At 39.4% G+C, this 21,059-nt stretch overlaps 1 protein-coding gene, 1 long non-coding RNA gene and 1 other non-coding gene across 7 annotated transcripts in view; 2 read left to right on the top strand and 1 right to left on the bottom strand.

The window, feature by feature from the left end:
- Positions 1–21,059, top strand: part of LOC127373978 (uncharacterized) — a 423,284-nt gene that overhangs the window by 121,418 nt on the left and 280,807 nt on the right. The window lies entirely within an intron of this gene.
- LOC127374042 (uncharacterized) overlaps positions 1–21,059 on the bottom strand; it is a 117,441-nt gene that overhangs the window by 87,582 nt on the left and 8,800 nt on the right. The gene's annotated exons all lie outside the window — the stretch shown is intronic.
- On the top strand, positions 12,085–12,249 carry LOC127352490 (U1 spliceosomal RNA). The gene has a single exon (XR_007881099.1). It is a non-coding gene; the product is annotated as a U1 spliceosomal RNA (small nuclear RNA).

Below are 21,059 nucleotides of genomic sequence, written 5' to 3'. Positions count from 1 at the left end.
TTTTTTAGAAGATATTGAATTTTCCTGTGTTCTGAGCAGTCCTTGAACACCTCCTGCTGTATGTTTTGTTGTTTATTAGAGTATTCAGGTGTCAACCTGTCATTGTCCAATCAGGGTCTATTAGAGATGAGTATGAGGTAACCTACCGGATTCTGAGAGGATTAAAAAGAGAAACGGAGACGTAAGAGAGAGAGAGAGAGACGCTCATCCGCTACGCCTGGTCCTGCTCCATCATACATTTTATCCCGCTCCACTCACCATTCCGCTCAAAAAAACAAAACGACTTCAACAATGTCGCCTTTTTCTTGTTCCACATTATCCCCATCTGTTACTTTTACAGGAATAGCACACTTGTACGACTTCTCAGTTTCTTTTCTGAAGTACACATTAAACTCCATAGTTTTGAAAGAAAATAGTGTGGGTGTGCGCGTGCAGGTGCAAAGACTGGAGCGACCTTTAAAAAAATTGCCGCTCAACACAAAATCCTTTTGCTCCCCGCTCCGCTCATATGCTCTGACAGGGACTAACGTTAGTTTCACAACTTTGATCATCCGCCACTGGACAGAGGTTGTGAACTAAACAAACAATGTTGCTATCCAGTGTGCGTGTAATCAAAAAGGATGGAGATGGAGAGTGTTATTTTAATCGTGTGTTCTTTGCGTAATGGATGTGGAGAACTGTTCAATAACGTTTAAATAGTCAGAGATTATTTCCTTGTGGTCTGCGTAAAAGGATTTTGGAGCTAATAGAGTCGCTTGTGACATAAACGTAGATGGTGCAGTGACTCAGGTTCATGCCAGCTGAACAAATCTATTGCATTGTTATAGCGTTATTGTGAAGTTTAATTAATAGCGCATATATTCATCTGAGAACTGATGATGTCTGTGTGTTACAGACCCTGGCTGTGTGCACTGAAGTGTATATGACAATAAAGTAGTGAATCTCAATCTATTTATTTATTTATTTTTAAAATGTATTTTAAATAGGCCTATAGGCTCATAGGTTTTTTGTCCAAAAATACCAAACAATTTTTTCACAGCACCCCCTGTTCAAAATGACTTCCAGCGGCCCTGGGGTACAAATTAGAGTTAGATTAGAGTAGCAAAATTCAACTGCTCTTAACTCATCCTATAGAATAACATTTATCAGTCATCAGCTCATCATCTGTGTCACCTGTATTGTTACCTGTGTTTGCTTTACTAATTGAGGCGCCATCTTGTGGTTACATAAAAACACAGCAATCCAGGCAACAGAACAGAAAAACTAAAGGCGTCACCTAAACAACAATTCAGTTCAATGTCACCAATTCATAACAGAAGTAACTACTGCACTCAGGTTCAACTCAAGGAGTGAGTAAATGTAAATAATAATAATGTAAAAAGGTAAACACAATTTCACAATCAACAAAAAGTAGAATCACAGTTCAGATTCATTCCAATATATAAAAGAAATAAAAGAACTGAAAGTAAAAGTGTTTCTTTACAGCTTATTGCTGTCTGATATCAATGTTGGTCAAAGTCCAGTCCAAAAGCTTAGTGTGTATCCATGTCCGTCCAAGTGTATTCAATGTGTATGTGCTACCCGGGTAGAATGTGTGTGTTTGTTTGTACGCTTGCTCAGATCTTATCTTCAGGAAGATGATGAAGATGGAGAATTCCAGATACTCTCTAACCCTGCCTCGCATCCCACAGGAAACCCAGAATGTAGATCCAGCAACTCAAAAAACCAATTATCTCTCATCAATTACTGTACAGTATCATATCTCTCTTTAACTCAAGTGTAACTTATAACAAAAGCAATGATGAACTATATCCTGAGACCTTAAAAGCTTAGACATCATTGTGTTTTGTTTCCTTTTTTACCCGTATTAATAAATCATGTTACACAACTTATCTCTTATCTCTAATCAATCATGTCTCTCATTCATATTCACCCTTATGTATTTTTAATCATCTCAACATGAACTGAAACACATTATTTATATCAGGAAAAACCCATATGTATACAAATCTCTTACCAATTCACCTCCCATGTTAAACTGTTTAAAGGTAATCAATGTAAACATTCTGTTACAAATATCACATATCACATCCATAGTGCGCCCTCTAGCGGCTATTTTAGGCAACTACAGTCATCTTGAAACAGTTTCCCTCATAAATTCAGATATTAAAATCAAACTTATTAACTACAAATAATAGTTGGACTTTCATAATGTATGCTAACTAGCATTAGCTTCTAGTGGAAGTAAATGCAGAGAAATATTATATTTAGTCGGCTCTTACCAATTCACCTCCCATGTTAAACTGTTTAAAGGTAATCAATGTAAACATTCTGTTACAAATATAATACTGATAATAATAATAGATCATCAATAAGTGAAAATAATGAGCTGTAGCCATCGGCCAATAAGAAGAAGCTCCACTGAACTGAAAGACTATCAGCTGATTAATAATAAGTGCTCCATGTGAAGATGTAAGTCCATTTGTAGAGAATAAGCTCTGTGTATGAGAGCGATGTAATGTCCATGTTTCCATGCTGCTCTGACCCCCCTCCTCCTTTCAGGGTGGAGCCTGCTGGAGTCCGATGGTTGAGACCAGGTCTGAGGAAGTGTAAGTGTGAAAACAAAGCAGCACACATTCAACCATCTTCACACTGTGACATCACTCATTCACAGCTCTGATGTCATCATCAAAGTGTCAATCAATGATCAGATGATAGATCAATAACTGCAGCTGTATTGTGTCTTGTTCTCTCCATCAGATTCCTGTGAACTCACAGTCGACACAAACACAGTGAACAGAAACATCAAACTGTCTGACAACAACAGGAAGATGATTAATGTGAAGGAGGTTCAGTCATATCCTGATCATCCAGACAGATTTGACTACTGGGATCAGCTGCTGTGTAGAAATGGTCTGACTGGTCGCTGTTACTGGGAGGTCGAGTGGAGAGGAAGAGTTTATATATCAGTGAGTTACAGAGGAATCAGCAGGAGAGGAGACAGTAGAGACTGTTTGTTTGGAGGGAATGATCAGTCCTGGAGACTGTACTGCTCTGATGATGGTTACTCTGTCTGTCACAATAAGAGAGGAACACCCATCTCCTCCTTCTCCTCCTCCTCCTCCTCCTCCTCTGGTAGAGTAGCAGTGTATGTGGACTGTCCTGCTGGCACTCTGTCCTTCTACACAGTCTCCTCTGACACACTGATCCACCTCCACACCTTCAACACCACATTCACTGAACCTCTTTATCCTGGGTTCAGGTTCAGCTCTGGTTCCTCAGTGTCTCTGTGTCCTCTGTAGGAGGGAGAGAGAAACTTTCTCACTGCTGACCAGATAGTTCAGTCTGTACAGGATCACACACAGCTGATGTTAGTTAGTACCAACCTGATGTGTTTACTGTAATAGAGGAGGAAGAGGAGGCTGAAGGAAGAGAAGAGCAAAGGATGCTGGGATGAAGGGATCATGTGTGAGGGTAATGTGCAGCCTGCAGACGTAGAGATGAAAGAAATGATAGAAAGAATTGATCTTCTTCTATAACTCTGAGAAAAATGAACATTTTTAGGATCAAATGTGGCTGCTTGTTTTTCAAATCTTCTTCTTTTTGAAAGCACAGTTAGAGGGAAAGTGTTTTTATGACTCAAATATTAAAGTGTGAACAAATATTCAACTTTGAGTCTAAAACTGAACTTTGTTGCCTTAAAACTTTTGTTTCTGTGAAGAAAAAATGTGTTCAAATGTCAAACAAGAGTCTTTCAGGATCAAATTCAGCATCTGTGTAAAAATAGTTCCAAGGTGTAAAGAGTGGCTTTGATTTGAACAAACTAAATTCATCATCTTTGGTCATCGTGGAACAAATGTACAAACTTTGATAAGTCAGGTTGAAATCAAAAGAAATCAAAGTTTTTGGATGATTCTAGAAAATAAATGATGCTGGAAACCACATCTAAATGATGTCAAAGCAAAACTGTCCAAATGGATCCAACACTGTATAAAATGAAGGATTAGTTAAATCCAGCTTCATTCTCCACTTTGTATTGTTCACTTCTACTTCCATACATCACTGACTGTGTGCTTGTTTGGGGAAACTCATATAAAACAAACACTAATCAGATTTTTACATTTGAACAGAGAGACATAAGAAGAGTAAACCAAACTACTGATCAAGAACCAATAACAATAATTAACTGATAACTAGTAAAGGTTTGTTTCACCAACTTCCACCCCTCGCTATGATTGACAGGAGGTTTTGGGGTGCTTTTGGCGAGCAGGGAGAGGTGTACGTGACACAGAGAGAGAGAGAGGACCTCCGAGCCTCAATGTGGAACTTGAAGTAGACGCTCCGTGTAATAACGTTGAGCTTCATAAGAGTTGAGAAGCAGTAAGAAGTGATAACGATTACTGAGGATGAGCAGTTGCCAGCTGAAAGTGAAACGGGTTTCCTTCTCAGCTTCTCACTTTGTTTGCTGCTCGTGTGTTAGCTACTAAGTTAATTCCATGTACAGACAATTCTAGTATTTTCTGTGGTTCATGTTAAATGCTTAAAGGGAAACGTTTTGATGGTTAAAGTGTAAATTTCATAGTAATATTCACCATGTTAAAATAAAAGAAACATGAATTTCCTCTAGTGTGGAGTTTTTAATCACTTACTGTGTTTCTACAGAAAACTCTGAGAAAGTAAGTTTAAGGCTTACTGTTTAATGTGTGAGATAAACTCTATGTGTTTTATTCCTTCCTCAAATATTAGCTGAGCTGAAACAGTTTAACTCTGTTTTCATGTCTGTGACAATATTGTTTGTTAGAACAGATTTATTCAAATATCATTCAATTGGTTCAATTCGTTAAAACATTAATGAGAAACAGGACTTTCTGACATTAATGGGTGTCAATCTGGTTAAACTTTAATAAAATGAATAAATCAACTTCAATCCAGAACTCTTGTGAGTCTGTTTAAGGAATAGATGAGAGATAGATTTGATTTCTGTTTTACAGAAAGAACATAATGGAGAAATATGTATTTTTTTTGTGACGGTGTATCAGAGTTAAAAATTCACTATTAATTCTTACTTTTAATATGTATGTAACGCCCATTAGTTACACACACAGTGCAATCCCCAGTTTTACAGTTTAACAATGTGTAGAGCGATACAGCCTAGTAGATTTCAGATGTAGTTGCTTAGTTTCACCAGCAGGGTGCGCATTCATCCCACACAAACACTGGCAGCGCCTTAAGTATGGAGTTAGATTTGTGTCTTTATTACATGCGAGAAAATAAATGATCTGAGAGAAAAAGTTATCACACTGAGAGCAAAAAATAATATTTGAGACTAAAAAAAGTTTTGAGAGAAAGTATTTTCTCATAGAACATAAAAAAATATAAATGTTTAAAATTATTTCTCTCTCAAAATGAATTAGCCATCATGCTAGGTAAACTTGCAAACTCATCGGTTTTCCATGCTGGGATTTAAAATAAAAACTAATTACCATGACAGTACAGGCACACACATATTGGTGGGTTGCTAATGTAAGAGTTAGTCCTAGACCTGCAGTTTACCTTGTCAGCTCTAGACCTCGGCTACATGCTAAAGAATATTTAGAATAATAATAATGTGTAGCTGAGTTTGCAAGCTACACATGCAGTGTAGCTAAACGTGTAGTGCAACAACCATACAAAGACTATTTTACACAAAACTAGGTGGGACACTTTCAAACGGTCTATCAATCACTGTCTAACGTTAGCTAGCTATAGGGTTGCCACCTTCCATGCAGACTAGCTGAAAGTTGTCCAGGAGGTTGTATACGATGAACAAAGGTAGAAACTAGCTCACTACTCACTAAATAAGGAGTGAAACTATCTAAATCAACTTCTGATCTGTTACTCTCTAACCAGTTAAACATCCTTTAATACCTCTGATCTGTTACTCTCTAACCTGTTAAACATCCTTTAATACCTCTGATCTGTTACTCTCTAACCTGTTGGGGCTACACAGTCGTTCCTATGATGGGAATGATTTTGATTACCAACTTGCTCAGCGAGCTACCCATCGAGTTGTGTGTGTCATCATCAGGGGCGGACTGGGACAATAATTCAGGCCGGGAGTTTGATCCCATCCCAGGCCACCACCACCAAGAGTGAGTTAGGTTGGGCGCCTACTGATGTAAGAGTGTAAAATAATAAAGCAAAGGCTCCACATGCGCCCACACACAGCTTTTTCTGTTTCTTTCCCTACAAAATCAATGTTTCTGTTGTGCTGCAATAACCTGAACTCAAATCACATCATTTCTATTCTATTTCATCTACTAAAATGAACCAGTGATTTATTTGAGATACACTACACTCTACCATCTAAGGAAGATAACACTTTAAAACTGTATCTGAGATGGCTGAAAAAGTGAAACAAACGCGCAACCGAGCGCAGGATAAGGACGAGGAGGAGACTAACCTGCTCCTAAAAGAGATGAAAGTGATCCAGGTGAAAGTGGATAATATTGAAAAACAGCTAAACAGCAAGGTAGATGGGCTCTACGTGTCGCTGGAGAAGATCCTGAAAGTTGAACTTCAGAAGTGTGTTAAAGAAATACAAGACAACATTGATTAATGGGTGTCAATCTGGTTAAAAATGAATAAATCAACTTCAGTCCAGAACTCTTGTGAGTCTGTTTAAGGAATAGATGAGAGGTAGATTTGATTTCTGTTTTACAGAAAGAACATAATGGAGAAATATGTATTTTTAATGTATTTAATATTTTATTACAGGGGTGGTATCTATGTAATATCTTTATGTGAACTTCTTTCATTTTATGTGGAATGAGGAATTTATTAGACTCTGACCGAATGTGTTGTTCAGGGAAGTTTAGTTTCCATAAAAGAGTTGATTTGGGAGAATTACTGTGATCTGAGCTCAGAATTTTCTCAATAAACAACCGAACAGTGACAGTGGTGTTAACCTCAGTTAGGGGGCCATGTTAATCTTCTCTGTATCGCTCCAATCTTAGTATATGTGCTACCGGAGCAACACAGCAGCTCCCTGTCTCTGTGGGGGATTTATAGGGGGTCTGTCCGGAGAGAGTCCTGTACCTACTTTCTTTCTATTTTCTGCCTTTATTTTCTCTCCAACTGTCAGCTGCAGTTCCATAAAGTCACCAGCAGGTGTCAGCCTATGAGCAGTGTATGGGAGGAGACAGATTATTTTGGCACCTTCTTCTAAATGTTTCAAAGTAGAAAGTTCATTCAAACGTTCAAAGTTCATTCAGCTTTTTCATATTTTTTATACTATGTAAACAATTGCAGTTCAAAACTCATGAAACTTTCATCCCCTTGCTCTCATCAACATAAAAACATAGGAACAATGTGTATCAGAGTTAAAAATGCACTTTAGCTTCACAGAGACGCAGTTTTTTGAAAACTTTCGGATGTCGAGGGCATCTTTTGATTATATCTGTCAGTGCCTCTCCTCAAGACTCCTACAGCAGGACGCTCAATTTAGGCGACCATCTCCGTGTGGAAACGTGTAGGAGTTGGGCTGTATTGGCTGGCAACAGGGACAGGTTACCGCACGCTGGGTAACCTGTTTGGCATTGCCAAGTCCTCTGTGTGCTGCTTGGTGACCCGGCGTAACCCATGTGGATCTGGCTGCTTAAAGGGTACACTGACACAGGGAACCTGACAGAGCAGCAAAGGTACTTTAACGAGCGACACAGCAAAGCCAGGGTGACAGTGGAATGTGCATTCGGCCGATTGAAGGGGCGGTGGAGATGCCTGGGGAAACGGCTGGATGTGGACATCTCCACTGTCCCTACCATCATAAGTGCATGCTGCACTCTCCACAATGTGTGCGAGAAGCATGGTGAGGCCTATGAGGGACCTGGTCAATCTACTCTTCAGGACAACAGGATGTTCTGGAAAAATTAAATAAAAATGAAATGCATCCCTGTAAAATTCTCAGTTGTGCAGGTTTATGTAAACAACAAATCCATATAAAAATTCTCATCAAATTTTCCACACAAGGACTTTTCTCTGCCAAAAAATGAGAAAACCTGCTCATTTATATGTTCTACTTTGAATAAATATGTTGATAAATGTTCATGTTCAAAATAAAATTATTCTGCTATAGTGCAAGTCTCTGTCGGTTTAATAAAACTATATAACGTTAAAACTGTAACCTGAAATCAAACTGTCAAATATAATCTGAACTGTAATTAACCTTTATAATGATGGATACACTTTGCATAGATGCAACAATACTGAAAGCAAGTCACAATATCGTGATCTGATTTACTTTTCCTCATCACCTGGAGGTCGGTAGAATGGTGGATGTCCTGAGTCCTGGCTGAAGGGCTGAGGTAGATCTGGAGGATGTGCAGGGGGATGGTTGAAAGGTAGAAGTTGAGCCAGATCTTGCAGGAAAGATAGAGGCTGGTTGGTTGTCTCGTTACATGGTGGAGGCTGAGGTGAACCCATGCTAAATTTAGGGGGCTGAGTAAAGTTGTAAAAGGTCGGCTGAGGCGGCAAGTTGTCTTGGGTTGTACTGTGAGGGCTGGACTGGTGCCTGGTAGAAAGGTGGTTTACATAACACCCTCAACACACACACGTTACCCTGAGAAGATGAGGGTCACCTGGTAGCCCCCCTCTTAACTTATATGTTAGGTTATAATATGGGATTTGGTTCTTCAGATCCAGGTCACCAGTGCACTGGATCAGATCATAGATAGACTGTACATTTTTGAATGACAGACACGTACAGGGTAGTCTCTGCTTCTCTGATGGGTTTCCGAGTTGTGCAAAGAAAACTGGGAGCAGCTGACTGGCTCGTTTATTCTGTTAACAGAATTTTCCTCTAATAAACACGCCAACTTTCTAGTCTCCAAATGTAAAACTTCTTTGCAATATTTCTAACTTTTATTTTATATTAAAGTGCGTTTCCACTCAAGACTTTCTATATGCGTCGGCTGTGAATGTCAAGACTGAAAACTTACCTGTCTCGCCATCAATATCCAGGCTGTCCGCCGACCTCCTCGGAGTTTCAGGCTCCTCTTCGCCTGCTTCGTAGCTATCCAGCAGCTCCAACGGCTGACAGCTGGGTTTATCGCCCATAACACGGCTAAGCTCGTTATAAAATGGGCAGGTGATGCGACCGCGACCGCTTCGGTTATTGGACTCATTTGTTTCTTTAAATTTAGCTTTAAGGCTCTTCACCTTCCTTTGGCACTGCAGCCACGTTCTCCTGTGTCCCTGTTCTTACATTTCCTTTGCTATTTCTTCAAAAACGGAGCGGTTACGGTACGATCCTTCTAGTTTTGCTTGAATTGAAGTATCTCCCCAAATACTAATTAGGTCTAACACCTCACTCTCCCTCCATTGACTTGCTCCATCACTGTTCTCCATTTTGTAGGCCTAGTCAAGTTTTTAATTTTACCGTCTGTGTCGAGGGCGAACTCGCCGGCGCATCACTGTGACAAATGTCGATGTAGATTGACGTAAAAGTCGCATCAAATCCAGCTTGGTTGTTCACACTGCGGCCGCATTGAAAACAATCAGACCTGGATCAGATTCAGGACCACATATGGAAGTGGTCTAAATCTGATTTGAGTGTTCACACTACTTCTGAAGAAGTCTGACCTGGTCTGAAGTCTTGACCCCAAAAGATCCGATCTGGGCCACTTTTGCCTGCAGTCTGAACGTGGTCCTAGATACCAGTAAGCAGACACATGTTGGACCCTCGGTCATGTGATGGGACGTTTACATCTCAAATAAAATGTAACATCCAAAGATAATTAAAATATGGCTTAATGTGCTTAAAATGCACAGATAAAAGTGCTAAATCAACACATTACACAGTTCAGTGTGTAACAATTATACAAACCAACATATTACACAGCATTGGATTCAGTTTGCAGCATTAAAATATCAAGCTAATGGTTGTAGCATTAGTGAATGGCGTCTGCCATTGTGCTAGTTAGCATCTTCAGCTAGCGCTTAGCATGGTAAAGACGATCGCTCACCGATGCGTTTCCTTCGTGAGGGAGACGTCAGGTCTCTCCGACTGCACTCTCACAGGTCCAGGGCTCCACACTGGATTATTTCAATCAGTTTTTAATCAGTTTTCAACAACTTTTATCGCTTTATCTTCACGAGGTAGGAATCGTTGTCGACGCGGGGTTTCCTCTCTGTTCTTCCAGGAGCTCAAGGTGACGTGAACTCTGCTCCGTGCAGGTCAACAGTCCGAGCTTCTTCCTGATTGGCTGACAGCGCGTCTCCAACCCATCTCCTTCAAAATAAACTTCCTATTTATTTTCTCTTTATCTCAGTTGAATTGCTTTTTAGACAAATATCAGTTTTTAATCTTTAACATTAATAACGTACTTCATGAATTTACTTTTTAATATAGCTCTTTTTAATATAGATTTTTAACCTTGGTTACACTTACTTTTAATATGTATTTGTGAATTTGATTCATTTTCATTGAGTCTGAATTTTATCTCATTGAGTTATTTTTCATTTTCTGTTATTTTGGTTTATTTCCAGTGGAAATTGAGTTTTCTGAACTTTGTCCTTCCGTAGCTCCCGAACTTCCGTAGCTCCTTCGTTTGTGTTGTTTCTGTTTAGTCACCCACCCCACACACACTTTTTACTCTGTTTAACCTATTCTATATAGTTTATATAGATTTGTTATTAAATTAAATGTTTTCTGGTAAACTGTAACAGCTCTTTTAGTATTTTTTTTGTTTTTGTAATATGCACATTGAGTTACATATACCCTGTAATGTTTAAATTAATTTATCTATATGTATTTTCAGAAAGATAATGAAATCACACAGTGTTGTTTTGCATTGCTGAGGAAGCAGAGGTGCAGGAAAAAAAGAGCAGAAGGAAATGAATGTGCTATATTGTCTTCTGCAGGAGCAAATAAATGCTGGTTAACAGTTCTGTGAGTCGTCCTCTGTTTATGCCCAATCCACACACCTGTTACACATATAAAATAAAAAGTTTCTGAATGACATCACATTGTAGGAGTGAATTATAAACTCACATATACAGTATGTATGTATAGAAGTTATTGTTTACTTTTACATAGTAATTATCCAAATATTTGAGAGGTCTTATGGCTTTCTTGTTTGTTAATCAAAGTCAAAGACAAATTATAATTCAACAAAATACAGATGAACATTAGGTTTGAAGCGTTCCAGCCTTATGGATATGATATTTGCCAACAAGACACATAAGTTTCATAGCAGCGTTAATGGGTTGTGAGTCAATATTACAATTTAGAAAGAAGACCGTGTCACCTCTGTGTGTGTCACCTCCATGCAGTTCCATAAAGTCACCAGCAGGTGTCAGCCTATGAGCAGTGTATGGGAGAAGGGCGCCGTTGTAGTCTGAACATTGACAGTATGCTGTATATTAGAGTCTGACTGCAGATTAATACAACACGTCAAAAGTTTTTCTGTTAAATCGGAGGTTTAGAGACGGGAAGATGAATTCGGCGTCCAACTGAAACACCTCTGGGCTCTAATTCATCTGTTTATCTTGTCATCCTGTATGTCTTTCTGTATCAAACCCTTCTTCAGTATTGATGTTTTCATCCTGGGACTCTTCAGTTGACAGCAGATATGTTATTATTGATTCTTTGAGTCTATTTGTTAAAGTTTGAACACAGTTTGGAGGTTCTGGGACATCTGGTTTTGGATGGTGTGTGTGTTTGGTTCATGGAGGTCCTGTTTGTACAGAAAGTGGCAGTGTTGCTGTGCAGCAGGGTTCGGTTTAGCCCCGAAGGCAGCAACAAGTAGACATGGCCTTTTAGATGGGACAGAATGAATTGTATGTCCTCCTCTCTGATATTGTCATTTCCTCTATGTAAGAAATGTGCTCCAGATATTCTTCCACTGCTAGCAGACTTGGGTTGCAGGCTTTTGTGTGGCTGCTTGGCTGTGCCGACTTCCTCCGAGACAGAAACAACCAGCTTTCCAAGTGATTGAGGCGGGCTAATACTTAAAGGCCACGAACCCTGGGATTATTCGTGGCAGGCACCGACCACCAGGGGGCTGTGTCTGGGAATGACACCCCAGTTTCTGACACATTCAACTCTTACTTACCTGGCAGGTGGGATGCCACGATCAAGAAAATGGTTCACCCAGCATGAGATGCATTTGTTGCTCATCCTGCTGTGCTGACCCCTGTGAATTCCCCAAATGTTGAACTCTTGACTGTATAATTTTTGCTAGTGGTGGACTGTGTTAGTGTTCTCCTTTCATTGTTATGTTGTAGAAAAAATAAAATAAATCCAACTCAGCTCTGACTTTGTGTCCAGTATGAGATGCTACAATATGCACAGTAAAAATAACAAAAAAATCAAAGAAAAAACTCATCTTGTTCCAAAGGTATTTCCCAATCAGTCAATAACAGCTCACTCACAGAGCTGCACTGAGAGGAGGAGCAACACTGAAAGAGCTTCAGTGACACATTTCCTGGAAATGATAGTGTAAGCTTGTCTAAGCGACAGCAGAGCTGCAGTCAAGACAAGTCTCAAAGAGTAAGAGAAAAGAAATATCAGTCAAGCTGACCCTTCAGTCTGTCTCTCTCTGAAGTCTCAGCCTGAGAATGTGGGGCTGTTTGTGGATTATGAGGAGGGTCTGGTCTCCTTTTATGACACTGATGCTGCAGCTCTTATCTACTCCTTCACTGAGAACCTCTTCCCAAACTTTGGTCCTGGAAATAATGATGCTGGTAAAACTCTGCCCCTCTGATTATCTCTCCTCAATCACACTGAGTAGAACATAATTTAATGTAATAAATGTATATTTATTGATGATGGACGGTGTATACATTGTTGCCAAGCCTAACAGCTGATGATGATGTTTCTAATGACCACCAAATCATGTGATTTAAATCCTGACTTGAGCTGACGAGCCCCAATAACCATCACATCTAAGACAGTTGGTAGCGTCAGATAATATTAATTTATTTTAATATAGATTTTTACTTCATTGTCTCGGTGTAAAAGTTTCATGTCTCTAATATAGTGGATGCAGCTAAAGATTAATATTACTAAACCGGAAGTCTCCCTCGTCCCCATGTTTTAGGAGATTAAATGTTTTCTATTACTTTGATGGAACAGATTCACACAATTACATCCTGAAGGTTTGGAAACCTTTTAAGACATCTCTTGATAAGACTTAAGTGTTTAATTCACGAGCTCTGCTGCTTTAATTTGATCTAATCTGTGCAAAATCAACCTTAATATGCATACTGATTTATATTCTGCCTGTCTCCACCCGTATGTGTTTTCTTCTTTTTTCTTTTTTGTTCTTAATTTATTTATGTATTTATTTGTCACCATTTGACTAGATAGTCGGAGTAAGGGGTAATGTGCCATAGGTAGGAAATTATGAAGTAAAGTAAGTAATACAATATTAAGGAATAATTAAGTGGTTTTTCACGTATCTGTACTTTGAGTTTATTTTTCTGACATTTTTCGCACAAATATCTGTGCTTCTACCCCTTACATTTTAAAAACTGTCTTGTTACCTTAGTTTCTAGTAAGTTACTTACTTTAAGGGGATTTATCAATTATTATTATTATTATTATTATTATTATTATTTTGCATCATTGCACACCTTCCCAACATCAAGACTGCTGCAAATCACACATGACCAAAGTAACAAAACAACGTAACAAGACGAAACAGACAACTTACAGATCCTATTTAAAGTTTCAGCTTTGCACAAAAAACTGAACTTTTTTCTGTTATTACTATGAGTCCATTTCAGAACCTGCACTTTCTTTTCTTTGACTTGTGTAAAAGAAGTTGAATCAGTACTTTTACTGGGTTACAAAGTGCTGTGACAAAATAAGTGAGATAAAAGCAAACAAACAAAGTATAAACATAAGTAACCAAACAAAACACAGTTAAAATACGAGAATAAAAGAAAATAAAACAAGCAACAACACCAAGAATTGCATATCAATAATTTGGGAAGTTACAATGTGAATATTAAAGCTGCAAGCATGGGTGATCGAACGCGTTTTTCACGTAAATCAGATCAAAATCATCACGCAGCGCATACTTCCTGTTGCCAGTAGGTGGCGCTATCACTATATCTGAATATTGTAATGTAGATGTGTTCAGGGCGGGACTTTCATCAAACACGTGAAGTTTCATTGAGATTGGACCACATATGCTGACATTATGAGGACGTGTTCAGGGTGGGACTGTTACAGAATATGTGAAGTTTATTGGAGATTGGACATTGCACACTGAAGTCGAGCCTACTTTGTGGCGAATCCTCGAACGTCGCCTCGGGCACATTGTTTGAAAAATTCAAAATGGCCAACTTCAATCCCACGGACACGCCCTAAATATTGAATTTAACAAAAGCTGTGACGCTGTTCGACGGGATAACGTAAATAGCATAACTTTTAATCATGAATGTCTTTAGTTGGCTGTGTCCAAATGGCAAATAACTACAATATGTATTTTTTAATTGAAAGGGCTTCTAATTTTTGTTATAAATGATTTAGTGACCATATTGTGGTGTTGTAATGTAATAATATAAAAAAAACCCATGTTACTTGGAGATATCAGGTGATGCAGAGTATCAGATTTATTTATTTATTTTATTTACATAGGCCTCCATTGTAACCTGGTTACTAATCCATATTTACATTGACTTAATTCAAAAGAGAAATGGCTTAAAATAACTTAAGGTAACGATGTACTCAGAGCTCTACTGTAACTACTGTTGGACACAATGGACAAAGGAAAGAGATTCATGGTGGTAGTGTTTGTTTTACTTATATTGCTGTAAATATATAATGACAAGAGGTGACCTCTGTGGATTATCTTGTATGTTATATTGTACTAGTGCACTGCCCGTAGGAAGTATGTATTGCTATAGAAAGTGAGAGGTTAAGTAGCTTTTTCATGGATGGCCAAATGTGGTTGTGTTTGAAGGTGGGACGTCAGGGACATTTAGGTTTGTTGTGAAATGTGTAGATTGATAACTATTGTGTTTTCATATAATTTGGCTTTTAGCAAGGACACTGTAGGGAGATGAACCCCATTCCACTAATGTGAAAGTACCACACCTCATGGTCAGCGCATATAAATTCTGAAAGAACAAAGTAAACTACATCTGAAATGGGATGAAACCTGGCAGCATAAACAGACTAACTTGTAGCATAGCCTAACTGGGCCGGACATATTATTTAGCCCTGTAATATAGGCTAGCATACATCAGAGAGAGAGAGAGAGAGAGAGAGAGAGAGAGAGAGAGCAATGGCAGTAAGGGTTTCCACATCAAAAAATTGTTTTGAAACTACCAAACTAGTGTGAATGGATAAAGCGCCCGGTATACTCGCCGCATTCGACCTGTCACGTGACAACGTGACGTCATAATGACGTAGATCTCGCTGGCGCACCAGGATTTTGGCCCGGTCGCGCACCACTCTTTTTTTTTCAGCTGCGCGCGACAAACAGGAAACAGGAAGATGGACAATCTGTACGATCATTCAATAAAGGAGCACAGAGATGCTCAGAGTTGCGAGAAATCGCCATGAATGTTGGAAAAGAGGAGGACATATGCTGGAAAATTTGGAAGTGCACGGTGACGTCATGTTGTCGCGCGACAGTTGGTCTGCGTCGAGTATACCGGACGCTTAAGCCGACGGCGCAGAGCGAGGGTGTGTCGGTCAGACAGTCTGATAACTGCACAGGTTTCTCACTCAACTTAATAAAGAGAAATGTCCCACAAAGCAACATTACAGGACCAAACAACAGTAGTAACTGTAACTGTCTTTGGAAACTTACAAGAGGAAAATAAATACCACAGCTGTACGTGGAGAAGCGTCTGTCCTCCTGTCTGTCCTCTTGTCTGTCCTTCCGCCTGTCCTACCGACTCTTCGTCACATTTCTGCCCAAAAAACAGCGTCTGTCACCAGCGAAAAACTCACGGAGTGTATGCGATCAAAAATCACTGCGACCGCCAGCCCTCCAGACCGAGACATCAGTTTACTTTCCACCGGAAAACATTCTCCATCTTGCAAGTGAGGGAGTCAGACAGCATCCAGTTTACTGCTGGCGATTATGTATAATTATGTAATTTAGAGTGAAAAACGTAACTTTGTCACTTTCCAGGATGTTTGGTGGGTCAGGGTCTCAATCACTACATATCAGGGCTCTGCAGTGATTGTTTATACTAACGTGTAGTCATAAAACGTGCGGACCAAAACATGACAATTTCACATAAATCAGATCAAAATCGCCACACAGTGCTTACTTCCTGTTGGCAGTGTTTGGCCCTATCACTATATATAAATATTGTCACATAGATGTGTTCAGGGCGGGACTACCCACCTAGAGCCGGGGTCTGTCCAAGGTTTGTGCCTCTGAAAAGGAAGTTTTCAATGATGATGTTTTAATGTTTTATGTTTTTATGTGTTTAAATATGTGTAGTCATTGGTGGGTTTTTCTTTCTATCTGTATGTCTCACCCTGTGTTACTGTTGTTGATACTGTGGCAAAATCAATTGCCCCACAAATTGCCCCACAAGGACTTATACAGGCACTCACTGAGTTAACATGAACTATGTGGTTTAGCAATAATGGCCGTCTAACAGGAAGACACGTGATGAATGTTCCTCTATCTGAGGTGGATAGAAAGAGGAACAACACAGTCAACAGACACGATACAGAGAGACTTTGTCATTTCTCACAAACACTTTTGTTTTGGACAGAAAAATATTTTTTAAAGGCAGATAACATCAGTTTTCATCATTTTATTACGTTTTCCTTTTGGTGTACGAGGAATACAGCATCCTCCAGGTGAGTTAAGTAGTGCTCTCCAGGGCCTCTGTCTGCTGGACTTTCCATCGAGTAACGGAGAAAGATAACAACGGAGCATTAGGGACTCTCCATCTGAATAACGCAATGCACAGAGATTATAATAACCAAAAGCTGTATAATGATTGAAGTTGATTCTATATTACAAAATGAAATATGTAACAATGAAAGGAAACATGATTATATGATTGTAACTGATTATTTAATAATTAATGGAAGGAATTATTATTGTCTGCCTCTTTGACTGCATATTTGCAGCATGCTCGAAAAGTCAATTTCAATCAAAAAAAAATTTTTTGAGAACACGTAAAAAAAAAATTCCCCTGTGCAAGAAAAAAACCAGGGGCAAAACCCCCCCCCAAAAAAAATATGCATGTTTATCGTGATAAAAAAAGCAAAAAAGCTTCTTGGACCCATAACCCAAACCCAAGAGGAAGCTGGCCATTTTAAATTTCCTCAGCAATTTGCACACGTTGTATTTGACTATGGAATTTATCAGATAAACTTCAAATTTAATCAGCACAATCTAAAGACATTCATGATTAAAAGTTGTGCTATTTACGACATTCTGTTGAACGGCGTGGCGTCCAGTTTCAATGACTCGCTATAAAAGAGGGATTTGTCATAACTTCTGCGTACATGATCTGATCTCAACGAAACTTCACATGTTTGATAAGAGTCCGTCCTGAACACGTCTATGTGATAATATTCAGTAATATTGAGAGCGCCACCTAGTGGTGAAAGGAAATGTAATATTTTTTTACTTTTATGTATATCTTCCAGCAGATTTATCTTATCAAGCTGAAATTCTGTCAGAAGTTCCTTAGGACGATGACAGTTTATGAATCTTAAGAACAGCAAAAGCAAAAGCAATACAAAATTGTCCTATTGTGTGTTAGAAATATACAGTCTGCATCTCCAGCAGTTACACACTGACCGATGCTAACTTGCATATGTTGATCAATTAGCATAATTAGCATTCTTAATCAGCTATATGGACAATATTTCAGTAGGCTAATTGTTTAGCTGATTTGGAAAATAAAGGAGGGTTTTTTGGGGGGTTATTGACAATGATTCAATTTCTGACATCTGTGGCAACATTTTATCTCCCAGTGAGCTGATTTTTGAGTATTTCTTCGTCAATTTTGAGATTATTTATTAGCTTAATGCATAACCACAGCTGCAGAGACACAGGTCAATGAGAAAATGCTGCACAGCAAAAGAACACCAGCAGAAATTTGAATAAATATCTGAACAACGACAAAGAGCTTTTGCAATTTTGTATTTTGTAAATGTCACAATTTGATGCATCATCCTCAGCAACTCCCAAAACCACTACTATAGTATCTGTTGAAATATTCTCCACACAGACATACATACATGCTTATTAATGCTAATAATGATAATTTAGTTGGAATCTGTCCGTTTCTAAATGCTGGGGACCCACACTGTACATTTCTGACATAAAACTTTGGGACTCAACATTTCTGAGTTCACGTTGCTGCGAGTCGACTAATCCCTCCAATCAGAGCTGTGTGTGTTTGTCATGTGACTGAGAGGAATGATGGGAAATAATGTGTGATCTCTCCCAGCAGGTTGCTGTGTCTGTGTGAAGGTGTGGGCTCTGCTATGGATCAGTGTGAGGACAGAAAGGAGGGAGTCCCTCCCTCTAAAAGCACTCTGTGTGGGGAACATGACACAAGGACCAAAGCTCAGAGGTGAGATGAGGATCTCTAACTGTCCATGACTCTTCTCCATGTCACAAAGGCTTTGATTCTCCATTTGAAACAAAGACATTTATCGGAGCAAAAATACGTAGTTGTCAGTATTCAAACAGGGCTGGACAATCTGATCTCAAATCAGTATCAGGACAAACTGTCAGCTTCATAATGAGAAATGTAACAGTAACATGTGTTTGAATCAATCAGAGCAGATTTCCTTCCTCATGTTGCTCACTGCTGATGTTTGTCCTGATTCATTCCAGTCTGACCAGTTCCACATTCTGCTCTTCTGGACTGGACTGGGAGCTGATTGCTCGCTGGTTAGATGTTGTAGCTGCTCTCACTTTAATTATATGGAATTCAGACAGTGTGTTGAAGTGTGTGACATCAGTAAATTGTGTTCAGTAACACGTCCATAATGTCAGTAATTGAAGACATTGTTCTTATTGTCCAGCCCTGTATTCAAACATTTCAAATTATACATCATTTCACAAAGTCTTTGATTCAGTGAGAATGTTTCTGAATATGTGAGCTTTAATGAATTTCTTTCTATCAGGATCCATCAGAGACCAGACTGTCCTGAACCTGAACCCAGCTGTGTGTCCATGAAGAGTGATCGCTCTATGGGTCTTCCTTTAAACTTCAAAGATGGCCGCCACTCTGTTGATCAAAGGTGAGGATTTCAAACTGATGTGAAAATAAACTGATGTGTTTTTATCAGACTCTCAGTTGTGAAATCTCTATTTTTAAATGTTTTAAATGTCTTTTAATGGACGGTGATGGTTTGTGTCTGATCAGCTCAATTTACAACAGCCTCAGTTTCACAGTGAACAAATAGTTGCAGCAGTTTATAGAAACTCACTGCTTTGACACCACGTCTGTTCCTCTTTTTATCCTAATTGGACCGATATGGTCACTCCACTCCATAATTTCCCCGCCTATACTGCACACTGCACTGAATACAGCTTTAAAATACACAGTGAAACATGTCTAAATCAAACACTGACTTTATAGAAATCCTAACCAAGAACTCCCTGGGTACAAATACACTGTGTACAGTCGGTGTATTCAGTCACTGGCAGGTTCTGTCTCAGTGTGTTGTGGGTGCAGTGCAGAACTGATCCTGTTTTTCTATCAGGAGGAAAAAACCTGAACCCAGCTGTGTGTCCATGAAGAGTGACCGCTCTATGGAAAATCGTATATACTTCAAAGATGGCCGCCACTCTGTTGATCAAAGGTGAGGATTTCAAACTAAAGGTAAAATAAAATGATGTGTTTTTATCAGACTCTCAGTTGTGAGATCTCCAGTTTTTAAACCTTTACTGACTCAGATGAAGTTCTCTGAGCACCAACACTCTCTTTCAGCAGCAGCTCCCTCACACTCACACAATCAAACACATTCACACTGGGAGCTGCCCAGTACAACCAGTCTGATACAAGCAGACACTGAGCAGCTCCACTGGAGCAGCTGGAGGCTCTAGGTGCCTTGCTCCAGGGCACTTCAGCCGTGTACAGTGAGGGAGGGAGAGCTATATGGAGGGGTTGGTGAGAGCTGTTGGGACTGAACCAAACTGAGCTGTTGATTCTCAGTGGAATCAGCAGGACTAGTAAACCTTTACCACTACAGGGAGTCATCAGATTCACTGTTCACATCCAAATATCACTTCATGGACCTTTACCTTGTGTTTGTCTCTGTGGGGACAGACATAATGTGAGCTCATTCTTCATGATTCCTCCACAGAGTGGACCAGGAGAGCTCAGAGGTTCCCAGTGGTCAGTCTGCCCAGCAGCATCAAACACACCTGGACTCCATATTTATGGTCTGTACATGGACAACAACTACTTTTACATCTACTGTGTTCACATAATTTGTGCACTTTTTAGACCAGTGGATTGTCAGTCTGTCCAACATGGATCTGATGTTTGCTTCCATGATTTGACTTTGAGTTATTCATGTAATATTCTGTTCCAGCTGCTGGAGGACAACATTGTCACTTTTGTGAAGAACGAGCTGAAGAAGATTCAGAAGGTTCTGAGTTCAGATTACCCAGAATGCTCAGAGAGTCAGAGGGAGGATGAGGAGGTGTTGGATGGTGAGGATGAAGAGCAGAGGAGGAGCAGCATAGAGTCATTACTGAAGATCACAGTGCACTTCCTGAGGAGAATGAAGAAGGAAGAGCTGGCTGGCTGTCTACAGAGCAGTAAGAGGATTTTAACAGATTGAACATGATGGAAAGAGGAAATGGAGGCAACATGGGAGAAGTTTACTTTTACAACTCCGCTGATAATATGATGCACACATTGTATCAGATCTATAATTTCTTCTGGACTGAAAACAGAAACTGTTTACAACTGATGAGCTGAAGAGATTTAACGGGGGAGGAAAATAAATACCATCTTGAGGTCTTAAAGTTTACATCCATCAGATTTATTGGAGCTTCTGATTAACTACATTTCTTCTTTCTTCATTCAGGAACTGTTGCTCCAGCGTGCCGACGTGA

This window comes from Dicentrarchus labrax, unplaced genomic scaffold, assembly GCF_905237075.1.
Source record: "Dicentrarchus labrax unplaced genomic scaffold, dlabrax2021, whole genome shotgun sequence".
NCBI lineage: Eukaryota > Metazoa > Chordata > Actinopteri > Moronidae > Dicentrarchus > Dicentrarchus labrax.
Note: the sequence above shows the minus strand (reverse complement) of the source record. Positions and strands in the feature narration are given on the sequence as shown.